Below are 16,969 nucleotides of genomic sequence, written 5' to 3' on the forward strand. Positions count from 1 at the left end.
TACATTTAAGGTACAATATGCCTGTAAGAATGCGAGTGACGATAATGTAAATGTTAAAATAGATATTTAATAATGTAATATGGATAAGAGCTTTTGGAACATGATACAGAAAAAATTAAAAATGATTATATGTAGCACATTAATAATAAAATAAAATGATTAAAATGATTTAATTATGTTTACCGTAGAGAATCAAATACTTTAATATGAAGTTTGATAATTCAAGGAAAGATTGAAAAACTTTTGATAATTCAAGGAAATACAAAGTTTGATAATTCAAGGAAAGATTGAGAAAGGAAAGGAAAGAAATAATATCAAATTATTTATATTAAATGGCAAAAATTAATTTAAATAATCGATTCCACCTAAAACTAATTTATATAATCAATTCCAAGGTTAGTTGTTGTATTGAATCTCTTTTATTATTATTATTTTTTTTTTTTTCAAGAACAAGAAAAAAGAAAAATTCCCTTCTGCCACTTGCTTGGTTAAGTAACATAACTGTAATTTATACTACTAAAAGTAAGTAGTAAACTTTCTATACATCTTCCTAAAAGAATATATTCAAATCTTTACTAGCTCCAGTAGTTTAATGGATATTTTTATTCTTATTAGTTTCTTTAAAAAAATATCCATATAGTTGCAACTCAATTATTTTTTTTCACAGGAAGGGAAGCAGAGGGGGGAACCTTCATACATTCAAGAAAGCATATCACCTTTGAGAGAGGCGAAAGGAGAAATGGATCTGCAAGATTTTCAGAGGAAATTCGAGCTCAAGTTTCAAAAGTTTAAGGCTGCAATTCTCTATTTGGGTTCTTTCACTCTATTTTCTTCTCATATCTTTTTTTTTTTTTTTAATTTTATGAACTTGATTGTAAAAATCACTATGTATGAGTAGTTTTTCTTATTCTAAGGTTAGGGATGTAACACTTTCAATTCAGTTATGGATTTAATTTGATTTTATTTAATAAATTGGGTATTTTATTCTTTGATTTAATCTCTTGTGATCTTTATGCATGCTTTGTATTGAGCTCCACTTAGTATTGATTTTAGATACTAAAATGTAAAGATTAATATTGGAATAATAGGTTTTTGAACTTAAGATTCTTGATCTAGAGATAGGCTAGAATTTGGTTTTAATTGATTTAATCTCCATGAAAGTAGGATTTAGGTTAATTAAAATACAACTTGAGTGCCTTGAAAGAGGACTTAAATTCTCATTTATTTAATGAATTGGATTGAATCTATAATTGATTGAAGTGTGAACCATTAGCTTTGGAATACTTTTATTAATTGATATTCAAGTTTTAGATTTTATTTCATTTAATTTAGATTTAACTAGTACTTCTCTACAATTCAATCATCTAGATAATAGTAATTGTTGTTTAGTTCAGTACTCAATATGATCCTCATGGGACCTATACTCACTCATTATTTTATTACTTATTAACGATCTGTGCACTTGTGGGATTTTGCACAACAGCATATTTACATGCAAATCCCTAAACATAATTCAATTGAACATCGGTATTAGGTACATTTTAGATCCTCTATAGTACCCAAATTGATCTCTTGTAATGGATCCTCAACCTTAACCCTTCCATCATTTAGCTTAGGTGGTGCCTCCTTGAGATCCTTCTCCTATAGCTCTTCTTCTGTATTTAATTCTTCTTCCTTATAGATCTCATCATAAACCAGTTATGATCCACACATGTTAAATCCTAGTGTACCAACTTCCAAACCAATGCTTCTAGGCGGATTTTTGGCCATGGCAGATGCCACTACTGCCTCATCCTCCTTAGTCAACTTACTTATAAATATACTCGATGATTGGTGTAGTCATTAGCCAATATAGCCTGATGGCATTTATCTTTAGGAACTTGGCTATTTTCCTTTTGAGAAACTCTTGTTGGCCTTTGATATGTTCCTTCTGTGGACATTCCCTGCATTTGGTGTGCATTAAAATTTGAATTGGACTAAGCTTTGCATGATAATAATTGGCCTTTACATTGCTACTAGAAAACATCAAAAGGCTTATTTTCTGCCTAAATGATCTCCATCTCATCTCCATTCTTAAACATAATCCTCTAGTGCAATGATGAAGGTAAGCAAAAATTAGAGTGATTCCAAATTAAAGAATGTGGTAAACATGCTCTTATTGCCAACAATGACTTTTATTGGGATGGCTCCAATTGTTTCTATTATTCCTCCAATGAATTTAAATAATGTAACTTTCGTGTGCACCAAAATCCTTTTTTAACTTTCCAAGTGACCAAAGCATAGTTAATGGCATGACATTTACTACTCATCTATAGTTTACCAACATTTTTGAAATAGGCCTACCATTGAAATGAGCCTTGATGTATAATGGCCTGATATGTTTAGCCAATTATGCATCTGGCATCTCAAAGATGACTCTTTTTGGATTGTTGCTGCCTGTGGTTTGTACCGTTATTGTGCTCATGTACCCTTCTGATTTGGCCTTTACTCCTTCATTAACTGACTCTACCTCTTTGTTCTTTGCCTTCTAGGTTTCTATTTTATTTTCTTCGATGACTCAAACAATGCAGGTGGTGTAATTTGGGTAGTTACAGAACCAAATGGCATGGGAGCTTCACCTACCATTAAACAATCTTGCTTTATTGGTTCCTTAGCTTCCTACTTATTTGGTCAGTCATTCTTTCCCTGTTAACAACCCAAATTCAGACAGCTACTAGCACTAGAGCACTGAAAGGCATAAGGCCACCAGAACTTGCAACGAACCTGACCTTAATCTTCCCTCTTTTTATAATATATCTTTATAAATATATGGGTGTGACCCATTAACATACTATTCATAGAACATCATTTTAATATAATTTTCCCAATTTACCGATAGATACCACTTTCATTTCATGGAGCTCCTCTCATAGGACACTTTGATTTACATTTTTTTTTCAAAGCTAAGATCTATGTAAATGGGTATGTCCACTCTCTTATGCCTTCATTGGTTACTTTGAAAATAATATACTTTTTCATAATATCATAAATCTCTCTAATATAATCTTATTACAAAATATAGTAGCAAGCACAGTGCCCAAAATAACAAAAATTATATATTTCTCAAAATAGCTCCACAAGATTATGCAAAATGCGTAAACTTGATTATATCAAATCTTAGAGCTTAATTATTCAAAATCTACTGACTACTGCCCTTATTCATGTCCTTAAAGGTGATAGATAGAAAAAGGGGAGTGAGTATATAATCATAGTGAGTAAAGAATTAGATGGAAAGAATCTTCAACTCTCAAAGTTGCATGCATGAGTTGCCTACTATTTACGTAGTTCAGCTGTTGAAGCTTGATGTTTCGACTGCTGAACCTGTAATTTCAAAAAAAGTCCATTTTAGGTGTCTTTATTCCATTCTTCCATTTATCCTGAAACACATTCTCAGAGTCATTATCACTTTCTTCATCTAGATAGGTTTCTTCCTTTATATTATTCATTTAATCATTTTTATCCTTTTCCAATCGAATTAATTCATTTAAACCTTAATGCCAAATATCACTTTAAGGAAATCCTACAATTTGACTTGTTGTATTAGTTTAGTTTCATAAATTTAAATGAACATGAGCATAAGAGATACTTACTTGTTGATGATCCTTTCTTCTCTTTTTTACTTTGAATTCTCCTTTTTGGTTCCTTTTCATATTCTTAAGGCTAGTATGTATTTAGGTTTTTCTTATTTTACAAAAGTTTTGATAGTTACTCAAAATGTCATATCTTTTTCCTCACATACTTAGTCTTTTGAGTTTGTTTCTAGTTTAATTAGCTTGTTAATGCTTGTTTTTATGTTATTAGGTATTTACAAAAGCAAGGAAGAGCTTATGAAGCATGAGGTGAATTGAGCATAAAAAGAAACAAAGCATACATCAAGCATTTTAAGGCATAAAGAGGTGCAATTTTGATAAGGACTAAGCCAATGACAAAATGGGCTTAGAGGTGTCTTATTCATGGTATTTAAAGGCTAATGGTGAAAAATGAATAGATTCAGACATCAACTCATGGTTAGCTTATCTGGACAGCCTTAATATAGCTTGTATATGATCTACTATTTAGAGTTTGAATCTGAACTTATGTGCTTAGGGGACCTTAATTGACATATTTTGAGGTGCTACATGAAAAATGAGTGCAATTGGGCCAGATTATATTGAGGGTCACATGTTGAGTGTGTTTGGGCTCTTTGTGTTGAGTTATGTAGGACTAGAAGTTAGGGCATTAATTGGTGAGTTTAATTATTTTATTTAAGGCCCAAAATAAATAGAATAGAGATGCATTGGTGCCCAAGGTTGTGCAAGTGCCAGATCTGGATAAGGAGAGTTGTTTTTAACTTGTTTTCCTACTTTAACTAGGATTCTTAAGTTAGAATGCAACTAGGACTCCCAAATCAGATCTAGAGTCTTATTTAACCTATTTTTCTTTATAAAAAGGGTCCAAAATATAGATATAGAGCTGACAAATTCCCTTCTACTCATTGTGGCCAAATTCCCTCTTTACACATTCAAAGGTGTCAATTACTTGATCTAGTTACTAGTTGATTTCTTCTTCTTCTTTGGCTTGCGGAGCATTTTTATATCCCTTTGGAGTATGTGTCATTATCATCAACATCAAATTCAAGTTGTTTGAATTCCATTCATAAAGGGCAACATGTTCTTCTTTGTTTTTGTTATTTCGATTGTGTTTTCTTTTGTTACCATGAGTGAGTAGTTTCCTTGTTCAGTGGAGAGGATTATTGAAACCATTGAATAATTATCATGAGGCTATTTTGAGCTATCAATTAAATCAGTATTTTCTTCACTTGAATATCTATGTTTCACATGTGATTCATGAAAAGATGGCATGTTTAATTATTTAGGAGGCCTACTACTACTTGATTAACTTTACATCAATAACAAAGGTGATATTGTGTGAATTCATCATATTGCTTATAGATTCACAGTCTAGGTTAAATGATTATGCCACTTGTTGTATAATTATTATCTAGAATTAATGATGTTTCTCTAGTATGTTAAAGCTGCCATTGAGCTAAATCTTGTGCTTGACTAAGGTTGTTTAATTGGTTAAGGGTTAATTAGATGCTTGCTTTGATTAATCTAATAAGTAAGGAGAAATAGGAAAATTGACACTAGTTTGGTTTCTATAGCCAATTTATTTAAGTGAATGAATTATTACATTAGTGTCAATAATTGATAGTTAATTTTCATGGTGGATACATATTTTTCTACTGAGCCATTTACCATATTGTGATATTTGTCTTAGTTGCATTCTTGTCAATTTGCATACTTTTAACTTTTAGTTTAATTTGCTTAGTTTAGTTTCCTTAGAATTAATAAAATGCAAAACCCCCGGTTTTCTTTATTGCTAGTGTGTGTGAGTACTTGAGTTCACACTGATAATTGGTTTTTAATTTCTGTGGGATCGACCTTTACTTGCTTTTGCTATAAGTTGACTAGTCGAGTATTTAATTTAATTAGTACATCTGGCATGCATCAGGTTTAGAGAGGAAAAGAGAAGGGGATGTGAAAGAAAGAGAAAAAGAGGAAGGAGAGGGATAATAGAAAGGTTTTGGAGTGTAGGGGAAATGGATTCTAGAAATATCTAAGGTTCTCTCCTTTTTTATATTTTTGTCTCTCCATGTTTGGCAGCTGAAGTTAAGTTCCTTGACAACTGGAAGTAACTCATCACAAAATACTCTAAAGTCTACCTCATCACTGAATACTCTAAAATCCCTAACTCAGTTACTATTTTAGTTAGCGTTTAGCTTACTTCTCTTCCTTATCATTAGTTTAGTTAGGTTCCTTGTTATCTAACCTTAAGAGAACATTTTGTTCCCTTACCTGAAGTATATTCCAACATACTATAGTGAGGGATATTACACTCCCCACCTAGTAGATTTATGGATTTAGATGGTACTCAGAGAAGTTTTCATTAGCTTTTGCTTATTTGTTACTAAGTGCCTTAAGGTTATATTCAAAGCAGTGTTGTAGGAGTACTATTAGATAAACTTTCTTACTAGCTTATCCCAATCTCTCTTAATAGCAGGCTCCAACCAATGGTATTAATAGGATGCCACATCTTCCAGTGATGTGGTAAAAAATTAGGTAATTTGATCCCTATTGAGCTTGGTGGTCTGCATCACAATCAAAGGGACCTCAAGTGGGCTTTAGGATCCCTAGTCCCATCAAACTTAGGTAGATCAGGCATCTTGAACTTTTAAGGTGGACCCTCTTTTATGCAGATGTCAAAATCCTCAAAGTTGAACAATCCCATTCCACTTAGCTCAACTTGCTTCTTCAGGCTAGCATGGAGCTTTTCAAACTTTTAGACATCGTCTTAAAATTTTTACTGTGCTCTTTTTTAGTTTTTGGGGCTTCTACTTCAAGTAGTCCTCTTCATCCCAAAAGCTAGGATCAAAGAGGTCATGGGCCTTCCCTTGAACCTTATCTACAAATGTCTTAGCATGTCTTTAAGTATAGCCCTAGTTTCCTCTCTTTTGGCCATTTGGGTTGGGTTGCTAACTTCTTCCATACCTTGACCAAGCTAAAAAGCTGAAGGATCGAGATTTTGTTTGAATGGCCTAATACAGATAAAAGATGGTCAATAAGTACAACAAGAAAGTTAAAGGTAGAGCATTTACGATCGAAGACTTACTCATGAAAAGAGATGGCATAATCAATGGTGTTGCTAAGGTTGCAAAGTTAGCCAGTAACTAGGTGGGACATGTTGTTGTTTCCAAATTCATTTGCCTAGGGTTTTATAAGTTAACAAAGGTTAATGGTAGAGTTTTGCCTTGAGCTTGGAACATGTGTAACCTTTGCAAGTATTATCTATGAAGAGAAATTATTCAATACATCTTTGTTTCTAAAAAATTCAAGATGCTTAGCCCATCTAGAGTGAGAGTTCGCCAAGCTAAAAAATTAAAGGTGCCTAGCCAATCTAAGGAGATAGTTTTCTAGGTTAAAAAATTAAAGGTGCCTAGGCCATCTAAGGTGATAGCTTTCTACGCTAAAAAATAAAAGGTGCCTAGCTCATCTAAGGCAATAGCTTGCTAGGCTAAGAAACAAAAGTGTGAGCCCACCTAAGGCAATAGCCCTCTAGTTTAACCAACGAAGGAAAACTCAAGTGAATCATCTAGCAATTGTAACATCCATCATCTTCTGATGCAGGAATACCTATTGTTGATGGGGAATTCTAATGAAACTTAAGGTTTCACGAATAGTGGAGGCAAAGATATGTGTTGGGCAGTATAGACTTTTGACAGCTGAAGGTCTCTTTATTAGTGAGGTGTCCTTTTGGGCAGCACGAACTCTAGTAGCCAAAAGCTGGAGTTACAGCAACCAAAAGTACCTTTGTCAGGATGGGTATAAATAGCCCTTAGCAAATGAAGATTTGGAAAAATCCTTGAATTCCTCTCTTTACTAGGTATACGGACACCCAAATCTTAGCTTTCTTTCCCTTTTCCTTTAGATTTCTTGAAGTTTTGAAGATAGGAGTTTTAATTGAGCATTTATGTTTGCATATTGTCCTAAGGGGAGTTCTTGGTTTAAAATTAGGGTGTGGAAGATAAACTTCAAAGAGGTATGGTTCTTCTTCCTTGCATAAGGCTTTCTTTAATAGTTGATTTCTTAATTTTTAGTTCCAAAGGAAGTTTTATGAGTAAAAGATTGACCTTTGAAATTTGAATTAAGAAATATTACAATATTTTCACTTTTTTCTTTTGAAATAGTTTTTGCATATGACAAAGGTAAATGTTTCTGGGTAATGCATGTTATGTGTTAAATTCCTCTAAGCTAGTTGTAATGTTAGGTTGAATTTCATCTTTTTGGTATAGTTGATGTTTTGCAAAAAAAATTTATTTTGTTTAAAAAGTTGATCATGGTTGGGAATTGTTCTTTTGGAGGAGTTTATGGATGCATGTGAAGTTTTTTTGGGTTAAAAGAGTTAGTTGTGGGGTTGAGTGCTTGTATGCTTGTTGATTTTAAGCTTTTGAAGTTTTGATCATGATTTGATTGAGTTTTGGCCTTGGGGTTTCTACAGAATTCAAATTGGGAATTTTGGAAATTCTCAGGTTTGGATGTCGAAAGCCATTATTTTGGTAGTCGAAGTCGATTCTATTTCTCAAAGTTTTTGATAGCTGAAGTTCCCTACTTTGGTAGATAAAGTTGTGACACCTCTCATCCGTCTACAGTGTAGTCAAGCAAGGCATGTCACACTCAGTGCTAGAGCACTCTATCTTATCTTACTTTATTCTTTTAACAATTTTTTTCTCGTTATATTTTCAAAAATAAATTATATTTCTAAAGGAGAAACTAATGGAGTTTCCTCTATTCTATTACCAGTTGGTGTGTTTCACTATTCACTTGTTCAAAAATTTCAACAATATATACTGCCAATAATAATCTCATCCATATCTATCACAACCATCTCATCATTTCAAATATCATTATGTATTTCAATTCCATATTCATTTCCATACAAATCCCCATTCATGCTCAATTCATATATAAAAATACTCAAATTTCATTAATGTACATTATTTACAATTTAATTACATAAGTTCATAATTTACATCATATGCAAATTAAATGCAATTTCATAATTTACATTACAACATAATAACTATTTATAATGTACAAAATACATTCACATGACCTATATGGACTCTATTTACATGCATTGCTGAGGAGGTGACAACCTTTAACACTTTGTAGATCCGGACTCTAAAATCCTAGTCTAATATCTACTGGGCTTTATCTTCAGTACCTGCGCGAGGAAACAAATCCATCGTGCTAAGCATTGCTGCTTAATGGTGCAATAGTACAACAAAGAAATAATATACAAATAAAGATAAAAATAAAGCCTAATTCCTATAATCAAAAATTATTTTTATTTCATATAGAATTTTAATACTAAATATATTTTGTCATTCTTGATATTCTTTGGAAGCGCTTATCTCTTAATTTCACAGTAATAATATATATTATACAAAATTAATTAAAATATTAAAACTTATATTCATAGTATTACAGGAGATGCATTTGTAATATTCATTTAAGTTAAATTTATTTTACTAATCTTTTTATTGCTTTATTTCACATTTTCTTATGTTTTAGATCATTTCATAATAAATAAAATTTTATAGCTAATCTAGTTCATTTCAAGTATCTCTTACTCATTTATTTAATTTCTAATATTATTAATTTCTAATATTCTTAACTTATTTCACTGCCCAAGTAACCTATGACAGACTGACTAAACTGGATAAGCGGGTCCTTGGCACTGGACATCGTGGTGTCTCGGGCTGTCATACTATGAGACACAAAATGTCAACCACTTATGCAATCAATATAGCTGACACAGGGCACCGCAATGCCTCGGGTCATCATACCATGGGACATGAATACACAAAATGTCAACCACGTATGCAATTAATATGGCTAAGAAGCCATGATAACAAATAGTCAGGCATTCAAGCCATAAATATGGGCATAAAGCCTTACGCAGTACTAATCAAATAATCCCCTATTGACATACCAATCTATCCAATCTAACACACGTGTCTAAACAATACATGGGCACATTAGTATTATTAAATGTTCATATATTTTATTATTTCATTATATTTTTTATTTATATTTTATAGCACTTTAATTCTAGTTAGGATGGAAGCATAATTTCCTAATCACATTTCTACGTAATTTATACATTCATTATATGATCTATATTGATCACAATTCACATCAATCATTTTCACGTACCATTATACTCAAAACATTCTTCCTTTCTCTCATTATGAGAGCTAATGTGCCATTCACACATTCATGTGATTCATTTATTCATTACAATATTTATATGAATTCATAATTCAAGAAGTATTTTACTTACTAAGTATTTATAATTCACTTTAATTCCTCTCATGTACCATTTATTGTACAAGGTTTTATTATCTTATTTGTAATAGAAACATAACTCCTAATGTTAACTTCATTTCATTTATACTTAACAATCCATTTAGGTTAATTTCATTTTATATTTCAAGTTGTATTATTTATGTCTTATAAGGTATACTAGTGATGGGAATACAAATCCTAACTACCTATTCACATAACTTGAGTGTTCGTTAAGTCATTTAGGTGAATTACCATTCCTATTCCAAGTAATCCATGAACATTTCATGGATTCTAAATTTTATACCTTAATTTCCTCTAGCAATTTAGTTCTTGCATTTTGTGTCATTGTATTTACTATTCACATTACTATTCATATAAAATTTAACTATTTAATAAATAATAAGATTACAAATTCTAATTTCATAATAATACTACATTTTGGGTTGTACACTTGTTGGCACTAGTTGTCAATTACAATTCAAGGCTCCCTAGGATTATTTTCAAATTTCCAGATTTTGTCACCTATGTTTACTGTTCTATTGGACCATTCTATAGTGGGATTTTGGCTAACCTTTCTTCATCAAAGCTGTTATTTAATGTCTTTACTTTAATTCCCTTTTTGAATCACTCATTTAGAGTTTTATAACTCAAGTTATGGCATTTTTACCATAACTAGCTAGATTGGTCATTGTCCAGAATTTCTGGACAAATTTTGGCTCTGATAGTTTTAATGAGCTAAATTTGGTTAGTAGTTTGATTAGGTTATGGTTAGAATTTGGGTTTCTGTTTTTCATGAAAGTTGTTCTACTATGTCTAAGCTTTCCATGGGTTTAAGAATCAGGTCATTTGGACCTCTCTACACAAAGTTATGGCTATATGAACAAACACTGTTCATATGGTCATATTTCCATGTCCAGATTTTGGTTACCCAGATTCAAGTAAATTTTAGGTCATTTTGTGTTGGTTTTCTGGGCAAGGTCTTCATGAAAAATGTGACAAATTATCCTAGGTTTTATCTCCAATTGTCCTTACACCAATTGGAGTAACACAACTCTACTTATGGCCTAAAAATCACACTAGACACAAGGTCCAAATTCCTACATGGAAAATTAGCACTCCCAATATCACCATTCCACACTACTACCAACTTCAAATCACATTCAATACACTTGAAATAGTCCATAATTGATCTCAACATCATCAATGTATCAACATATCATCAAATTTCCAATTTTCATACCAAACCCTAATTTATTAATTTTGCAATCTCATGTAACACATGCCAACCATCATCTACCTCAAATATACTCATCAAAAACCACTTCTAGGCAATTTAATTCAAACAAATTATCAAATACTAATCTTCCCCCATTGCTGCCAAAATTTAGGTCTTTCTTTTCATGCATGGATTTCAACCTTTCCAATGTAATTGACTCATAATTAACCTTAATTTCAACAATAGAAAAGAAAAGAAGAGGGAAGCTAGTACTAACCTTACTTGAGTTAATTCCAAGCTTCCAAAACTTCAATTTTTCCTCTTCTTATTGCTATCAATCACTTTAGCAATATGAAATATTAAGAATTTATATAGATGGCTATGGATTTTATGGTAAGAATAGCATAGAATTGGAGTTTTGTGAAGAAGACAATAGTGGAAAGTGGGTGTTAATGGTGGATTGGCCACTCTAGAAAAAGAAGAAGAAGATAATTGTTTTTGTGACTTTTTATGATTTTTGTCTCTTCTTATGTATTTATCTCCATTTTATTAAATTAAATTTTTAATGATATCACCCCTTAGTCATGCTTATGTCATAATTAGACTTTTATTTCTTTTTTTTTCTTTCTTTTCCCATTTCTATTTCACACTTCATGTTTTTAATTTATTCTTAGTGTTTTAATCTCTCTAATTTTAATTAACATTTAGGTCAAAATTCATCTCTGAGGGTGAAATGACCAAAATGTCCTTCGTTATGTTAATCGAGTTTTAATTGTCTATACCGATTGACTAAATTTTCTTAGATTTTTTTTTGACATTTTTATTATCATTTAAACCTCATAAAACCTTCACTTAAGTCCCAGATAATTATTTCATAGGGTTTTCCACGGGTCTAGGGTCGACAATTGTCTTCACAGTCACTTCCCGTTATGGTTACCCATCGTTGTAGCTCCTGCTCCTTTAACCTTTTGCATTCCATTTTCTAAATTTTTTTTTTATTTTTTTTGTCATTATTTAGGTTATTTATGACTCCTCACTCTAGTTTAAATATAGTTCCAGATATTCTGACTGTCCAAACAGACGTTAGTTATCAAAACAATAGAATGTACGAACTTCCTAAAATGAGAATGTCATAAAAGTAGCTACTGTTCAAAGAGGCAACTTTGGCAGCCAAAGTCCCTTACTTCGGCAGCCAAAATCCCTTACTTCAACAACTAAAGTTGCTTCTGCCAATAACTTTCCTTAATTATTTGCAAGGCTCCAAAATCCTATTTTATGCCCTGTTTTGACCTAGAATTAAAAGTTAAAGGTTTTTAGAGGTCTTTCAAATAGAATTGATGTGTTATTGATTCACCACTTGATCAGAGAGTTAGAGATCAATGTCTAAGGTAGTTGGGCCCTGAGTTAGGTTAATGTTAGAGCATCCTAGGAAACACACAAGGAGTTAAGCCTACCTGCCAGATCTAGGGGGTAAGAATAAATGAATAAGTTCTATAAGAGATAAGTATAAAGTGCTTAATTTAATTTCAAATGCTTTTTAATTACTGTAATTACTGCTTTAAGCATAATCATGCATCATAAAATGCATTGATATTAGGGTGCACTGCACTAGAACTATACTATGTTGAAACTGTATAAATATTTATGATGTGAGGCAGATTATGGATGCCAAATGGTATACAGTATCATGTTATGTTATGTTATATTATGTTATATATGGTTTTGGAACCAAAAAGCCAGGTGAGGACCCTATGAGGCCCCTAGCATATGAAACATATCATGTTTTAAGAGGAATTCCTAAAGAGCATCTATATGAGTCAGGTACATTGGTTAAAGTAAGAGGAAGTTTCAAGGAGTTTCTATATTAGCCAAGCACATTAGTTATGGAGGAGTCACTAGTGATGTGACTGTCATGTATGGAATGTTTGATGAATTGATGCATTCATGTGTTTTACAACCATGTGTATGTAATGAAAAAAGTTATGTAACTATTTTAAGTAGTTTATGCTTACTCAGCCTTCCAGCTCACCACCCCCCCCCCCCCCAATCTAAATCAGGTTTTATAGATAGCAGATGTACAAAAATCTAGGAGAGCCTTAGCACAATAGAATAACAACTTTTGTAATAGTGATAAATTCATCCATGTTATGTAGAAATGTCTTAAGTGTATAGGAGTATGTATTTTATATCATGTCTTAGTGTTATGTAATGTTAATGTATGTGATGTTTTAGTGGATGTATGTTTTATGTTTATAATGTGAACATGTATGTATGGTGTATGATAGAATGTGAATGTGAATGTGCCTACCATTAGGATTTTATAGTTACATGTGTTAGCAAGTTGTTTCCTTAGAATGAAATAAAATAGCATAATGAATTTTGAAAGCATAAGATGTAATTGAATAAGAATAAGAAGGAAATGTAGAGTCCCATAAAAGGAAATAGATGTAATTAGGAAAATGAAAAAGTCAAAAAAGTAAGACCAACTAGTCAAGTCTTCTCCACAGTCAATTGAAATAAGATGCATAAATGATGTACTGTTGAAAGAGGAAGTAGTTTCCTGCTAATCACACTGAATATGAGATATATGTAATGAAAGTCTACTGGGATAGTAAAAAACCCTCTTAGGTATTTATTTACCAAGGGTAGACTTAATGATAAAAGAAAGTAAAGTTGACTGTGATTAACAGGATATAATTAAAGTTAGAATGATATGATCATGTAATAGAGGTTCCATAAGGAAACTAATCCAAAGTTAATGTTTTATACGTGTTGAACAGTTATAAAGGAATTAATAAAGTAAGGATCTATGAGTAGTCTCTTCCTAGGGAAACAATTCTATGAAATCCTTTGTCTGATAAAAAAAAACTATGTGGCTCATAGCAATCTCAAAGGATAGAGAAAGAGTTTAGTTTTGTACAAATGAAGTAAATTACATAAATAAAATGAAAGACAGAAATAGAAAAAGAAATTTTAGTATAATGCACTTAAAGTTTTAAGCTCTTTCTATTGAGTCTGAGTCTTAAGGAGGAAAAAACCTCCGTTAGATTTTAAGAAAGTTCCAGATTAGTAAAGTGGGCCCTCAAAAGGTTAAAGTCTATAGTTTTAGGCTTGCTATGGGTTCGGGTAACTTTAAGTTGACCCATTTTCTAATGCTAGTAATGACCCCCTGGTCGGGGCATTATAGCAATAACTCGATAAATGTAAGCTTGGACAATTAATCCATGATGTCATACTTGTAAAGTATCTAAGTTACATACTTGGTATAAAAGCCCAATTATGAATCTGTGCTATTATACTTGGTAAATTTTATCAATAAAACTTAAATACTTGACCACACTATCCTACTTACAAATACTTACAGTATGGATTATTTTACTTGGCCAAGTGGTCCAAGCTATCTAACTTATCAAAACCTTTTATAAATTATCTTACTCAACCAAGCAATCTGAGCTATCTTAATTTTCAAAACCATTTACAGGTTATTTTACTTGGCTAATGGGTCCATTAGAACATAAGTTTTTAGGCTGAGGGGTTTAAATCACCATATTCCCCCCATCTGCTCATCAACATTATCATCATTTTTCTCCGTAACCTCCTTACCCTCATCCTTGCTGCTCTCAAGCTTATTGACCCAGGAGAAGTCATCCCCTGGATAACATTTTTCATGCTTAACGACAATGTCATTTTGGGCTTTGACATAAATGTCGACCATCTGGTTGTCAGAGGCAGCAAATTCGATTTCCAATTCCTTAATATTCTTCTTTAGTTTGGTCTTATCAGTCGAGTGATTTTCCTTCTTAACAGCAAGCTTGGACTCCAGAACAAATGATTTATCCCTCCTAGATTGCACCCCACCATTTAGGTCCTTTATTTTCACCTCAGTTTGAGAAATAGCTTTAGTCAAAAGGGAAATCTCTATTACTTAGACACTAATATGTATTAGTAGCATGCCCTAGAGCATATCATTTTGTATGTATCTTATATATGTTTCATTAATAAAAGGCAATTACACTTTTCTATTTACATAATCTGTTTATGTGTAATTGAAAAGGTCCATTAATATTTTGTTAGAAATTCTATTCTTAAGTTATTAAGAATATGAATGACAGTATTTCTAGCACAAAGTATTATAAATTGGTTCACAATCGAGGATACTTCACAAAAAGGACATGACTTATCCAGAAAGATTGTAATCATGTTTGTTCCCAAAGTATTAATATAAGATATAAATAAGTTAGAGTGGTGACTCTCATGCCGCATAACAAACATGATAGGCACTTATATATGATAAGTAGGCCAAACCAGTGACGTTTATGACAAGCACGTGGAGTTTACTCTTGTTAATGCATTTTCATATATCATATCAGTGCATATAATCTTTAGACCTGAGATAACACAGTTATCTTATATATAGGTGGTTTTAGTTTAATACTGCTTTCATACTAGTACTGTGTATGGGTATATGAGCATGTGTTAGCTCCCACTAGTTATATATGGAGATAAGTATTCATCAAGATGGGATTCGTTACCCTAAGTAAATAGGGATAAAATCCTATGTTCATTTAATTATTCTTGATGATTCAAGTTCCTGGCCAGGACAGATAGACTTAGACGAAAAAGAGTTTCTGACAAGAAAGTCTGATTAATCAAGAATTAGAATTAAAAGAGAACATAACATTCATAGCAAATGGAGTTTGACATTAACCATGACTCCAGCTAGAATTAGAATTTTGTAACAGAGAGATTTTAGTGCATGGTAACATATGATTAAAGGTTCATTTAAGGTATTCCTTATTACTAATTGGGTGGCCATAGCATGCTATGCTAGGTGTCAACCATGATTTATGAGATGCCTAAAATGATTTAGAGAAATCATTTACGGTAAGAAAAAGTTCTGATATATTAAGAGATAATATCATTTCTCATTGCCAATAAGTAATAAGCCTAGTATGTCACACACCTACACAAGTTAATCACCAAGTAAAATATGATTTAATTAATTAATTAAAGAGTTCAATTAATTAATTAAAGAGGTTTGGTTTGCAATAAGATTGCAAAGTCTCTAACATGACTTGAAACCAAATCTAGGTTATTGGATGTATATTATACATTAAATTTATGTTTAAAGTGTTTAAATATGAATTTAATTATGAGATTAATTAATGAAAATTAATTAATTAATTAATTAATTTATATTTGATATAAATTAATTTGAAGAAGAGAAATAATATTTTTTTGGGTTGAAAACTCAAGCATATACATAAGGGCAAATTGGTCTTTTCACATGATGACATGTGGCACCATGAAATGGTGACATATGCCACCATACTAGCTTGACAATTGTCTTATAATCATGAGAGATGATTAAATGAAGATTGAATCTACCTTTGACAAGTGGCTCAATGTGATTAAGTTTCCTAAAAGCAAGATTCAATCCTAACATGACATGTGGCAAGTAAGTAAGTGAGTTTTGTCTCACGTATATAAATGAAGAAAGAAAGAGAAAGACTATTTTCTTCCTCCTCTTCCATTTGGACGGCAACAAGGCTTCTCTTCTCTTCATTTCTCAATTGATTCAAAAGGAAAGCATTGATTTCTTTGAATTAAAATTTGCTAGAAAGTATTTCTAGTCTCCTATACATCCATATACCCTCACTAAAGTAAAAACCCCAAAGTTTAAGAGGTTGGCAAGGCTTTGAAGACACTTTTGGGGCTACCATTGGTGAGCTTATTGTGGACAAGCTAGAGGGACAACAATTGGAGTCTTAAGAGCACCCAAAGGGAGTAAGATAGTTTGATTCAGCGCCTTGGAGGTTAGTTG

The sequence above is a fragment of the Hevea brasiliensis genome, chromosome 17, assembly GCF_030052815.1.
Source record: "Hevea brasiliensis isolate MT/VB/25A 57/8 chromosome 17, ASM3005281v1, whole genome shotgun sequence".
NCBI lineage: Eukaryota > Viridiplantae > Streptophyta > Magnoliopsida > Malpighiales > Euphorbiaceae > Hevea > Hevea brasiliensis.